The 12,599-nt window shown below is 41.7% G+C and overlaps 1 protein-coding gene across 1 annotated transcript in view; it reads right to left on the reverse strand.

Moving 5' to 3' along the window:
• Nucleotides 1-12,599, reverse strand: part of LOC123745284 (uncharacterized) — a 172,502-nt gene that overhangs the window by 61,249 nt on the left and 98,654 nt on the right. The gene's annotated exons all lie outside the window — the stretch shown is intronic.

Below are 12,599 nucleotides of genomic sequence, written 5' to 3' on the forward strand. Positions count from 1 at the left end.
TCGCATTTCACGTGAGAAATGAATTTTCCCATTATATTTGTCCATGGATTTGGCGGAGGTTAATGTTCAAGCATATAGGGGACGATTTACCGGGGTCAGTAATGTTATAAAGATTACCGGGGTCAGTAATGTTATAAAGATTACCGGGGTCAGTAATGTTATAAAGATTACCGGGGTCAGTAATGTTATAAAGATTACCGGGGTCAGTAATGTTATAAAGATTACCGGGGTCAGTAATGTTATAAAGATTACCGGGGTCAGTAATGTTATAAAGATTACCGGGGGTCAGTAATGTTATAAAGATTACCGGGGTCAGTAATGTTATAAAGATTACCGGGGGTCAGTAATGTTATAAAGATTACCGGGGGTCAGTAATGTTATAAAGATTACCGGGGGTCAGTAATGTTATAAAGATTACCGGGGGTCAGTAATGTTATAAAGATTACCGGGGGTCAGTAATGTTATAAAGATTACCGGGGTCAGTAATGTTATAAAGATATCTTTCGTTTGTTGCTGGATTAAATTAATTGCCGCCTCGCGATTTGTATTTGTTTAATGTTTACAAATTCATCATAATTCACGGCTGAATTAATTAATTCGAATGAGAACCTGAGTGCACTTAATTGTTAATTGGTGGTAGAGTTGTTTTTTTGTTAGGCGACTTGCTTGTTTTTTTCGATTTTTAGTTTTTTGTTGAGCAGCATTATCAATATTATGTGCAGACTGCAGAAGCGTATTATTGGGAAAATGTTATAGATTTTTTTGGAAGAGTTAAACATACTCGTTGGACCCAAATATACCACACACCCACGAGTGGATATACCCAAACATACCACACACCCACGAGTGGATATACCCAAACATACCACACACCCACGAGTGGATATACCCAAATATACCAAACACACACGAGTGGCAACCCGTTCTCGCAAATTTAATAAGTCAATATTGACTTATTAAATATGTGCATAGGTGACATACTTAACATAATAGATACCCTTAAAAAGATTCATAGAAAACACCGACCTTACCTAACCTTGTTAGTATCTTAAGATAAGCATCTTATTGCTTCGTAATTACAATTATTACTTAACCTATACCTATTATAGGTTAGGTAATAATTGTAATTACGAAGCAATAAGATGCTTATCTTAAGATACTAACAAGGTTAGGTAAGGTCGGTGTTTTCTATGAATCTTTTTAAGGGTATCTATTATGTTAAGTATGTCACCTATGCACATATTTAATAAGTCAATATTGACTTATTAAATTTGCGAGAACGGGTTGCCGCCTGAGGCGTCAGGAAGATGAAAGCTATCATTGATGGTGTTGTCCTAGCAACCTGCCTGTCTGCTCAAGCAATAGGTCGTGCTTTGTACTTTAGGGTAACCAACGTACCAAATTCAACCTTCTTTGGAAAAAAGTAAAGGTACACAAATATTCACGTTTTCTCCGTATCGACTTGATATGTGAGGGGGGGGGGTGGGACTGTTTTATGTTAGTTATTCCTCTCTCACTATTCATATTCTCCATGAACACATCCATTACCTTCTCTAAAGCGTGAGAGAACATGATGATCGTTCATATTGCGATACAACAGAGCGAGGATGATGGCTGGGTGCGCAGAAAATCGAAAGTGGCTTCTTAAATAGATTCTCTCTCCTGATAGAACCTATTTTAACTTTTCGTATAAGTGATGTAGGAAAAAGAGAAAGCGAGTTTGCATACGAAGGGAAAAGTGTTGGTAATTTAAATTTAAATATTTACGCATGTTATATAGCGAGAATTTTTTTCCCTCTGTCGTCATGCGGGTAAATTAACGAAAGATACACAGATAAAATATACATAGCCACGGTCTCTTTGCGTAATTACAGCATACATGAGGACATAGAGTGGATGACGCAGACACATGAAGCGGGGAGTGAAGTACGAGGCTTCGAATGTAAATACGTCAGAGCCCCACGGAGCTCGAATAACTTTTTCATTGAAGGTTGAAGGCGCTAAGGCTCAACCCCCACAACTTTAGGATGACGAACAACCCCCATGAATTAATGTCACATGTCAGAACGCACATTAGTGCTAAATAGATTCACTGGGTCACACATTCACACTCACACATGTACAAGTAGACACACAGATAGACAAATAGACAGACTGATAAGGATACAGATTTAGATACCAGAAGACAGACGTAAAAAAAATAAACAAACTACCATTTTTAACACAAGAAAAACAAAGAAAAGTGAGTAACAGAATGCGAGGGAGGTGGGGGGGGGAAGTGAGGTGTATGACTGAATCAGAAGCTGAACTTGAGGTAGAATTAGAGAGTGTGTATGAGTGTATATGAGTGAATATGAGTGTATGAGAAGTATAGCGTAGACAAAATACTCTCGCCAATCATGGCTAACTTATTCATGGAATTCTTTGAAACAGAATTGTTGACACGGATCTCTCCCAAATTTAATCTGGTTGAGATGTGTTTTAATGATGTTTTTCTGTATGGTCCAGTGAACAACTTTGTGGCGTTCTGGAGTGATTTTAATGAGTTTCATCCTTCTGTCAAGTTCCAACACGATAGCCCATTGCTGTGGTATCATTAATGCTTTTGATATCGAGTATATATATATATATATATATATATATATATATATATATATATATATATATATATATATATATATATATATATATATATATATGGACGAAGGAAATCAAGGTGAGAATGAGAGAGGACGGAGGGAAGAAGACGAAAGGAAAGGAGACGAAAGGAGAAGGGAAGATAATGAAATGTATTAGAGAGAAAAAGAATATCAGTTTAAAAGTAACACGAATGGCAGGCACGTACGAGCGACAAGAAGTGTGGGAGGGAAGGAACAGGTGGGTGGAGGAAGGGGAGGCATAGGAAGGAAGGGAATGAGGGGAAAAAATGAAATGGAACATGATGAAAGAGAACTTAACAAAAAAAATGGGATGAAAAGACGTTCATTAGGCGGTCCTTGTCGGAAGTCTTCACGAGACCTATCCTGGTAAAGACCATTGGAGCCCAGAGGGGCTCTTGGAAACCAGTGGGGGCTCAGTGGAACTCAAAGGGGCTCTTGGAACCCAGGTGGGGGAGGACTCAGTAGAACCCAAAGGGACTTGGAACCCAGAGAGAACCCAGTGAAACCCAGAGGGGGTTTCAGAGGAACCCAGCTGAACCAAAATGATTTTCAGAGTGCCCAGGGAAGCAAAACGGAGCCTAACTGAACACCAGTGGAACACAGGGGAGCCCCAGGGGAAGGTACTGGTACACAGGTGACCCCAGGGACCCCCAGGGAAGCAAAGACGAGCACAGAGTGCATAGGAGCCTAGCAAATCCCAAGTCAACCCAATTAAGCCCCCAACTGGAGCGCAAATGACAGCTAAGGGGGATGGGGTGGTCCCCATGGAGCCCAATTAGAACCAAAGGAAGACCATCTGGGGCTTAATGGTGTACAAAGGGAACCCAAAGGAAGCCTGGAAAACGAAAAGGAATCCAAAGGAACCCACCCCCCCCCCCCCTCTCAAAAATCACGCAAGAGCCCAGAAAACGGGGGTTGTGTTTCTGGCAGCACCTCCACAGTGGTAGGCAGCACCTCCACAGTGGTAGGCAGCACCTCCACAGTGGTAGGCAGCACCTCCACAGTGGTAGGCAGCACCTCCACAGTGAAAGGCAGCACCTCCACAGTGGAAGGCAGGCAGTGAGACGAAAACCGTTACTTGAAGTGGGTGCGTAGTCTCCTGTACGTCAAATGAAGCAAAAGGCGATTTTGCATGAATTTTTGTGTTTTTTTTTTGGGGGGGGGGTAAATAAAATTTTCCTGGGTGGTATTTTTCCCCCTTGTAGCGTATATACAAGCTTGATAGCGCTTGAGGATATTGAGCTAACCCCAGCATGAAAAAAGAGTGAGTGTCATGTGTTAAATATTTTTTTTTTTTTAAATGAAATATGTTGTTATTATTATGCAAGTTCTTATTATAAATGTAATCTGTATTCACATTTGATTAATGTCTCCTTACTTAAATGTTCATTTTTTTACGTGGATGTAATGGGTAACCAATTAACTACTTACTAACGTACTTACTAACGTACTTACTAGCCTCAGGCGTCGGTACTTCTCAGGATTTATCATGAAAGAATTTTCGTTAAAGGATTGTCGTTAAAGGATTTTCGTTAAAGTGACACTTTTTGTCAGTAATTAAATAAATATATTTCTGCTTTTATGTCTGCAGGAAAACTGCTAATATGCTGAAGAACATCAATTAATCAAGAGCTCAAAATAATAAGATGTTGATATTGAACTTTAGGGAACATTTAATCAAGAAAAACAGTTACTGAAGTCTTTAATTACCAAATTGTCTGCTATAGGAGAAGAGAAGGGAAGTCAAGGAGGTCTGTGGAAGCCTCCACTGATGTCATCTTTGCCAGTGTTATGAGACATGTGTTATGTTACTCACTATAAATAACGAACAGTCCCTCTGTCTATGACTCACCTCTGTTACACACTATGACACACCTGTTACACACTATGACACACCTGTTACACACTATGACACACCTGTTACACACTATGACACACCTGTTACACACTATGACACACCTGTTACACACTATGACACACCTGTTACACACTATGACACACCTGTTACACACACCGTACATACAAGAGTGCATGGACGCTAAGGTGTCGAGTTAGGGAAGGAAAGACACACTTAGTGGACAAGTAAATTAAGCACACATTGAAAGATAGAATAATAATTATAATATCTATAACGTTAACTTCAATAACTACTTCAGATACCTTTCAGTACGACAATAGTAAACTTGTGAGACATAGACGCACACTAGTAAATCCATGCCGAGTCATTTATAAGTAATTCGTCAGGTGATTATGAATTTATCTTTCCATTAATATTTTTATAATAACTTCAAAGTTAATTCACTAATTAGTTTTGGTGTAGAATCACCATGTTCTCTCGTGCATTAAAAAACTTGCAGATATCCTATCTGGGTCTAATATCTCTTTTGTAACTAGTAGTTTACATAATTTACTTTAATAAGTGTCTTCTATAAGTGACCTAAAGTTTGTTCTAGTTGCCTAGGCTTTTATTGAGCTTTTTTTTTTGACATTATTAGACAATCTGAATCATTTGAGGCATCAGCAGCCTAGTTCGCTTCACTTGAAGGCTCACCTCTCACAGTGCTCAGCTGTGGAGGCGAGTTCTCAGCTGATTCAAAAATATTTTTACATTCGACGCTGCCTCGCTAGCATCGACATCTCGTGAATTTTCTTAATTTCTCGTGTCTCTGTCTTAACATTGTTTCGATAAAATACTTCTTACGTTGCTTACTCCTCTTCACTTATACCTCGTTTTTTCCTGAATAATGAAAGCTTAAGTTAGAGTCTCATACATTTATGATTATTATTGTTCTTTCTGAGTAATTTACTGCGAATATTTACTTCCTCAACTTCTCGAAGACATAAGGTAAACATGACTCTGAGACGCTTCCTTTCTCCCAGTTGCATTATGCAAAAGGACTCTTCTCAGGGCTTGCTTCAGCTGTCTTGCTTTGACGACAGAGGTGAGCAAACCTGGAAATGAAGTTAACTGTTCATTGGTGTTTGCAAGCGAGGGATCTTTATAAAGGAGCGAGTGTGAATGATAAGATTTACCCCGAGACCCGAGGATACTCCGGCAGGCAGTGGGAGAGAGGTAAGCAGAAGGAACAGACTCAAATGAAGGAAGCTGCCAAGCTTGTGGTGAAAACGACAGACGACTTAGTCACAGAATGCGAGGATATCAAATCCAATAAGGCTGGCAGCCAGTTCTGTATCACCTTACAGATGTGCACAATAACAGCACCATCTATCAACAGGTGATTTCCCAGTCAGGTCACGTATGAAACTATGGCAAGCAAATTTAGGAATAAGAAAGGACAGTAAGGAGCACCTTAGACTCACGCCCCTTCTACAGGAGTCTCCTGAAATTTCATGAGCCCTTTGAGAGGAAAGGATTAGTGCCGAGAGCCACCCTGGCGCCCCTGCAGACAGTAGTAAGGGGGTCTACTCTCTACTATTTTCCTTGTCTCTTGGGTCATGTAAAGTCGTAGACACGAATAAAGGTCAAGAGTTACCAGGGAGACTATTTAAACAGATGAGAGAGACTCTGAAGCATTACGTAAAGTACAATCTCACACCATTCACAGTCAGTTGGAATCATGGATCACTCCTACGACTACGACTCCTAAAAAGGAGTGGAGCTTGTTACTCCATTCCTACGGTTCAGGCCACTATCTTGTAAGAACACTACAGTAGATCCTAATATGGGATGCGAACGGGTAACATTAAACTGTCACCACCTTTCATCTTAGCCATCACACCCCACTATCGCCTCAGTCTATAGCCATCACCACTGCCTGATACAATCACAAATCGCCACAGCTACACTCTGCAACAATCACCACAACCACACTACAACAATCACCACAGCCAGCTCTTACTTCTACAGCCAACTACAACTACCATATCCTAACACAACCAATGTCAGCCCACCACAACACTTCAACCGACATATGACCCAACGCTCATAATCCACCACAGCCTGCCCCTACCACTACAACCACAATCTATACCACCATCACCCACCACCGGCCCGAAACTGTCAACACTTACTCGGCAGATTAGCTCCCCTCCCCCCCTCATAACCCCCGCAATATGAAAATCAATATTGTCTCCCCTGCCGGACTCTCATCAACATAGAGATTTCGCAATTTTCGCAGTTTCTCTCATTCTCAGCTTTATCATGTTTTGAACATCCTCTTTCTTTCTTCTCGACCTTCTTTCTCTTTCCTTTTGGAACACTTAATTTTCTCTGTGGTGGGATTACCTGCTCCGACGGCCTTAAGAGCGATTAAATGGGGGGGAAAGCAAAGTAGCTTTTTCGACCCAAGGATATAAGATAGACTAAGAGTGTTCTATTCACTCAAGGAATTGTTCATTTGGTCTCAGCGGGTCACTGCAGAGGCTTTACCAGTCACTGACTCCTCCTATGTGGGAACTATGGAATGGAACTATCAGAAGAAAGCACCAAGCCATTAAGGCTATATAGCACTTGGAAGGGATCAGGATAAGGATTTAGGATGGGACGGGGGGGAAGGAATGGTGCTCAACCACTTGGACGGTCGGGGATTGAACGCCGACCTGCATGAAGCGAGACCGTCATTCTACCGTCCAGCCCAAGTGGTTGGGGGTCTCCTGTGCAGGAGTTGGGGCGAGTTTATAGACCTAACCTTCTACAGCCAACTACAACTACCATATCCTAACACAACCAATGTCAGCCCACCACAACACTTCAACCCACATATGACCCAACGCCCATAATCCACCACAGCTTGCCCCACCCACCACAGCCTGCCCCTACCACCACAGCCTGCCCCTATCACCATAAACCTAAGCTGAAATTTACATTACATACTGTATTTATTTGGGGTTGATGATCTTGTTTTGTAATGTCAGGTAATTTTGTATCAATCTGTTTTCTCTCATCGCCTTTTTTTCATCCCATGTATCTTTTTTGTTCATCTTTCTTCTTTCTGTCTCTGCTTTAACATTTATTTATTACACACAGAAATCACAATAGCGTGATGTATCAAATGAACAAATCCACAAGGGCCGTGACGAGGATTCGAACCTAACGTCCGAGAGCATCCCAGACGCTGTCTTTATTTATTTGTTCTGCTTTTATTTCGCTATCTTCTTTCTCCAATTACTTTAAGCCTGTCCATCTTAGCCCACTGCTCTAGCCCACTACCTCCTGGGACACTAATCTTGTCTCTTAGACTTAATCCTTTTGAAGTAATTTCTCGCATAACCTATTGAAATATTAGTATTATTTTGATAATACACACGTGTATTTGTGAAATTTATGTAAAGAATTGACACTCAAGTCTTTCGCACTCTCCTGAGTGCTTTGTAATAGTCTGAGTGTGTGGTTAAGATGAGACTTAATATCTGTCATTAGACGTCGTGATGTAAGTCTTGTTTATTATTATTATTACTATTATTATTATTATTATATACATAACATGTGTTAGTTAAAAGCCAATTTATACGTTCTTTTACAGTTTTATGTGACGGTGGGCGTCTAATTAATCTGATCTAATTCCATTTGTATCATCATATATTCCATATCTATACCATTTAATTCCATATCATCAGTAGTTAGTTTAAAATGTTTGAATTAGTTAAAGTGAACATGTTTTAATTGCCAAAACTGTTGCCGAAAACTAATGTTACGATTAGTTTTCTGCATTTTTAAAATATACGAGCGTGGCAATGGTTGTGTTGGTGGTGAGAGAACATCTCTCTCTGTTCTCTCTTCGTCTCTGCTAGTCACTTTTTTATTAAAAATTAGATAAAAATTATATAAAAAATATTATTAAGATTTTATAAAAAAATTATTAAAAAAGGGGGGAAGAGGAGTTCAGTTATACGTGATGCTAAATCTCCTCATCACACTGGATGGTTAGTCATACAAGGCCATGTGATCAGTAGTCTGCACTGGCAAACTCTAGGGGTGCATTATGAGGATATCCTCAAGAACACGAGAGGTAATAAAGTAATTGCAAAGCACCGGACGCACCAGCAAGGTCAAGTGGATGACGTGTATGAAGGATCTCAGCCATTGACAGGATTTGACAGAATATGTCTTAACAAATTCATCATATTTGTGTGTTTTACTATTTTACGGTGTTATTTTCGTCATCTTAACCTTAATGGGTTTAGCCGGTCGGCCGAGCGGACAGCACACTGGACTTGTGATCCTGTGGTTCCGGGTTCGATCCCGGGCGCCGGCGAGAAACAATGGGCAGAGTTCCTTTCACCCTATGCCCCTGTTACCTAGCAGTAAAATAGGTACCTGGGTGTTAGTCAGCTGTCACGGGCTGCTTCCTGGGGGTGGAGGCCTGGTCGAGGATCGGGCCGCGGGGACACTAAAGCCCCGAAATCATCTCAAGATAACCTCAAGATAATGCACAGGCAGCAGTTATTCTGGGTCGCTGCCTTGCGATAACAAACATATTAATTAACTGACAAAACTTCGTCCATGATTGGATAAAACGCATCTAGATGATCATAGCTAGACGAGCACATCTATATAAACGCATTTAGGTAAGCGCACCTACGTTATCTTGAGATGATTTCGGGGTTTTTTAGTGTCCCCGCGGCCCGGTCCTCGACCAGGCCTCAACCCCCCAGGAAGCAGCCCGTGACAGCTGACTAACATCCAGGTACCTATTTTACTGTTAGGTAACAGGGGCATAGGGTGAAAGAAACTCTGCCCATTGTTTCTCGCCGGCGCCTGGGATCGAACCCAGGACCACAGGATCACAAGTCCAGCGTGCTGTCCGCTCGGCCGACCGGCTCCCTCGTACGTGAGAATATTTACGTAATTGAATCTAGGTGATCAGAAATAGGTGAGCGCAACTAGGTGGAAACATATTCACGTGAGCACCTATGTGAGCGCATCTAGATAAGCACCTAGATAGATGCTTGTTGACCAGACCACACACTAGAAGGTGAAGGGACGACGACGTTTCGGTCCGTCCTGGACCATTCTCAAGTCGACTTGTGAATGGTCCAGGACGGACCGAACGTCGTCCCTTCACCTTCTAGTGTGTGGTCTGGTCAACATACTTTAGCCACGTTATTGTGACTCATCGCCTGCACCTAGACAGATGTTTACCTCTGCTCTTCCGTTACAAAACAGTAAACAGCGGCCTGGTGGATGAGGCACTGTGCCAGAAGAGACTGCAGGCAATTACACTTGCTTGCAGAACGCTTTTTAATATTTAATATTACTTTTTAATATTTTCGTGGGTCTTTTTTTACATACCACTTCTAGCTTGTTGTGTTGTGCTTGTTACTCCACTCTGGTCAAGGAGGGAGACGAGAACCAGGAAAATAAGAAGCCAAAGATAAGAACATTAAATTGCAAAGGAGAAAGATAAAGACGAATGAGAGAAAAACAAACAATGATCTCATAAGAAATTGATCCCAGAACCAATGAATTTGAGGATCACCGGCGCTCTAGGTATATATAGACTGTCTGCCGCTGCTTCCCCCCGATCCTGCGACTCGCAGTCTCTCTCTCTCTCTCTCAACCCGAGAGAGAGAAAGAGAGAGAGAGAGAGGGAGAGAGAGAGAGACCGACCAATATGCTGAGTTGGTTTCTGGTTCGCTAAACAACACCTTTCCAGGGTCCGGGGCAGGGGAGGCGGGGCGAGAGGGTGCAATTTCGCTTCCCTAACTGCCAAATCCATCAGACCAGGAATATTTACACCGTCAGCTCCGCACGCTGAGAAGCGTGAATTCTGTACCAAGATGCTCGGGTTTGGTACCTCTCTTTCTCTCTCTCTCTAGACTGTCGTTCCGAACTGATGTGTTATATATTGTGTTCACAGCATCTGCGTCGTCCCCCCCAACAACTGCTGTATCTCCACATTGCTCTTATCTCCAACAACTGCTGCGGCTACATCATTCGCTGCATCCCAACACCTGCTGTGGAACACATGCTTTGAGGTAAAGGGGCCGAGTGAGCGGCGTCTCTATTGTCCTTAGTACCTATGTATTTCACATAGTTGTGAAATATATTCGCATATATTTTACATATATTTCACATAGTTGTGTCCGCAGCCTCCTTCCCAGTGGTCTATCATCATCACAGTGCATCTCCATCCCTTGTTATCTGTCTCTCTCTCTCTTTCCCCTGCTCTCTGATTCTATCTTTATTCCTCTCTCTCTCTCTCTCTCTCTCTCTCTCTCTCTCTCTCTCTCTCTCTCTCTCTCTCTCTCTCTCTCTCTCTCTCTCTCTGCCTCACGACCCACAAAAGATACAATACCAATGCAGCAATGAGAAGGAAAGAAAAACAAAAAAGCATGGCAAATGTACAGAAAAGTTAGAGTACAAAAGCTGAGGACGAACCAAAGCTGTTTATAACTATATGAGGAGACAAATAGCAGTAAGAGACTCAGGCTTAAGCTGCTCAGGTTTTTGAGACAAGGAAAAAGTCTCGCCACAATGACATTGAAAACGACAATGTGGTGCAGGGAACTGAACAGGTGATTCCAAGAGGTCTTTCAAAATGAATCAATATGGAGATGAAGGTTGCAAGATGAAAGGTGGCCAGATGTGACGCTAGATGTGATATGTTACAGAAACTACATCTCACCACCCTAGAGGAGAGGACAAAAACGGAGAGGATATGATCCCAACATACAAGATAGTCACTAACAGGTTAAGCACGTCGCATAAAATGTTCAACACTGCACAGCACAAAATTGGTCAACCGCGTTGCTCCCACCAAAAGTCACAACACAGTGCTACACAACACAAGGAACACAGCGCCACGCAACACAACAAACACAAGAATAGCTACAATACGACACATCGCTCAGAAACGTGACACAAACACTCCTCAAAACAAAAATATATCCAGAATTTCCCCCTTTTTTACGGTCGTCAGTCAAAAAACAATCAAAACAGGGAATTGTAATCTTCTACGGTCCGTTCTTGTCTTCCTTGTGTGCAAATATTTGCGATTGGAGTGGATAAAAAAAATTATGTTATTTTAGTTTCGCGTTTTTGTGTATTTTGATGGTGTACTTGGCGGAGCTAAGATTCAGCTCCTGGGTCCCACCTCTAAACCTTCAATTAACCTTGGGTTGTGCCCTCTGTACGTGCCAGTCAGTGTATGTGGTCTGTTTTGACTAGTCCATCATTCGTGTTGTCTCTGTCTGTCCTCAGCTTTATCACCAGTTTCATCGTTAGCATTATCCGCGTGATGTTTGTGTAGAGTAAGTTTGGGTCGAGTCGTGGTTTTTATGGCCAATTCCTTTCGAAATGCCTCTCTGTTTCCTGTCTCGTGTTAAGGTATTGGTTCTATACAACCATACAATAATGTGTGCTTTATCCTGCTTTCTCGTGTATTTGAAATGGTTTCATGTCTTGGTGCTGGATTATTGCTAAACGTTTAATTGAATTTGAACAATGATTAATTTTTTTACTGCGCACTCGAGCGTGTGTGTGTGTGTGTGTGTGTGTGTGTGTGTGTGTGTGTGTGTGTGTGTGTGTGTGTGTGTGTGTGAGTGTGTGTGTGTGTGTGTGTGTGTGTGTGTGTGTGTGAGAGTGTGTGTGTGTGTGTGTGTGTGAGTGTGTGTGTGTGTGTGTGTGTGTGTGTGTGTGTGTGTGTGTGTGAGTGTGTGTGTGTGTTTTGTATGTTTGTGAGCGTATTTTCCTAGTATGTTGACATGTTTGTACTTCCTAGGAAATGGGCATACTTTTGACATGCATTACAGGAAGAATTACAGGTTAACCAGCCTGTGGTATAGGGCAGACATAACACTGCTGAACATTAAAATATATCGGTTCATATAAACGTTCATTGGGGGATTATAATGATTGGAATTTCACTTTCTTAAATTTAAATTTAAGGGGGTGGTATATGCGTGTAATTCTTAGGCACGGTACAATATATGGATATAATTTTGTTTCACCTTTACAATTACAATACAATTACAATA

Source organism: Procambarus clarkii, chromosome 44 (genome assembly GCF_040958095.1).
Source record: "Procambarus clarkii isolate CNS0578487 chromosome 44, FALCON_Pclarkii_2.0, whole genome shotgun sequence".
NCBI lineage: Eukaryota > Metazoa > Arthropoda > Malacostraca > Decapoda > Cambaridae > Procambarus > Procambarus clarkii.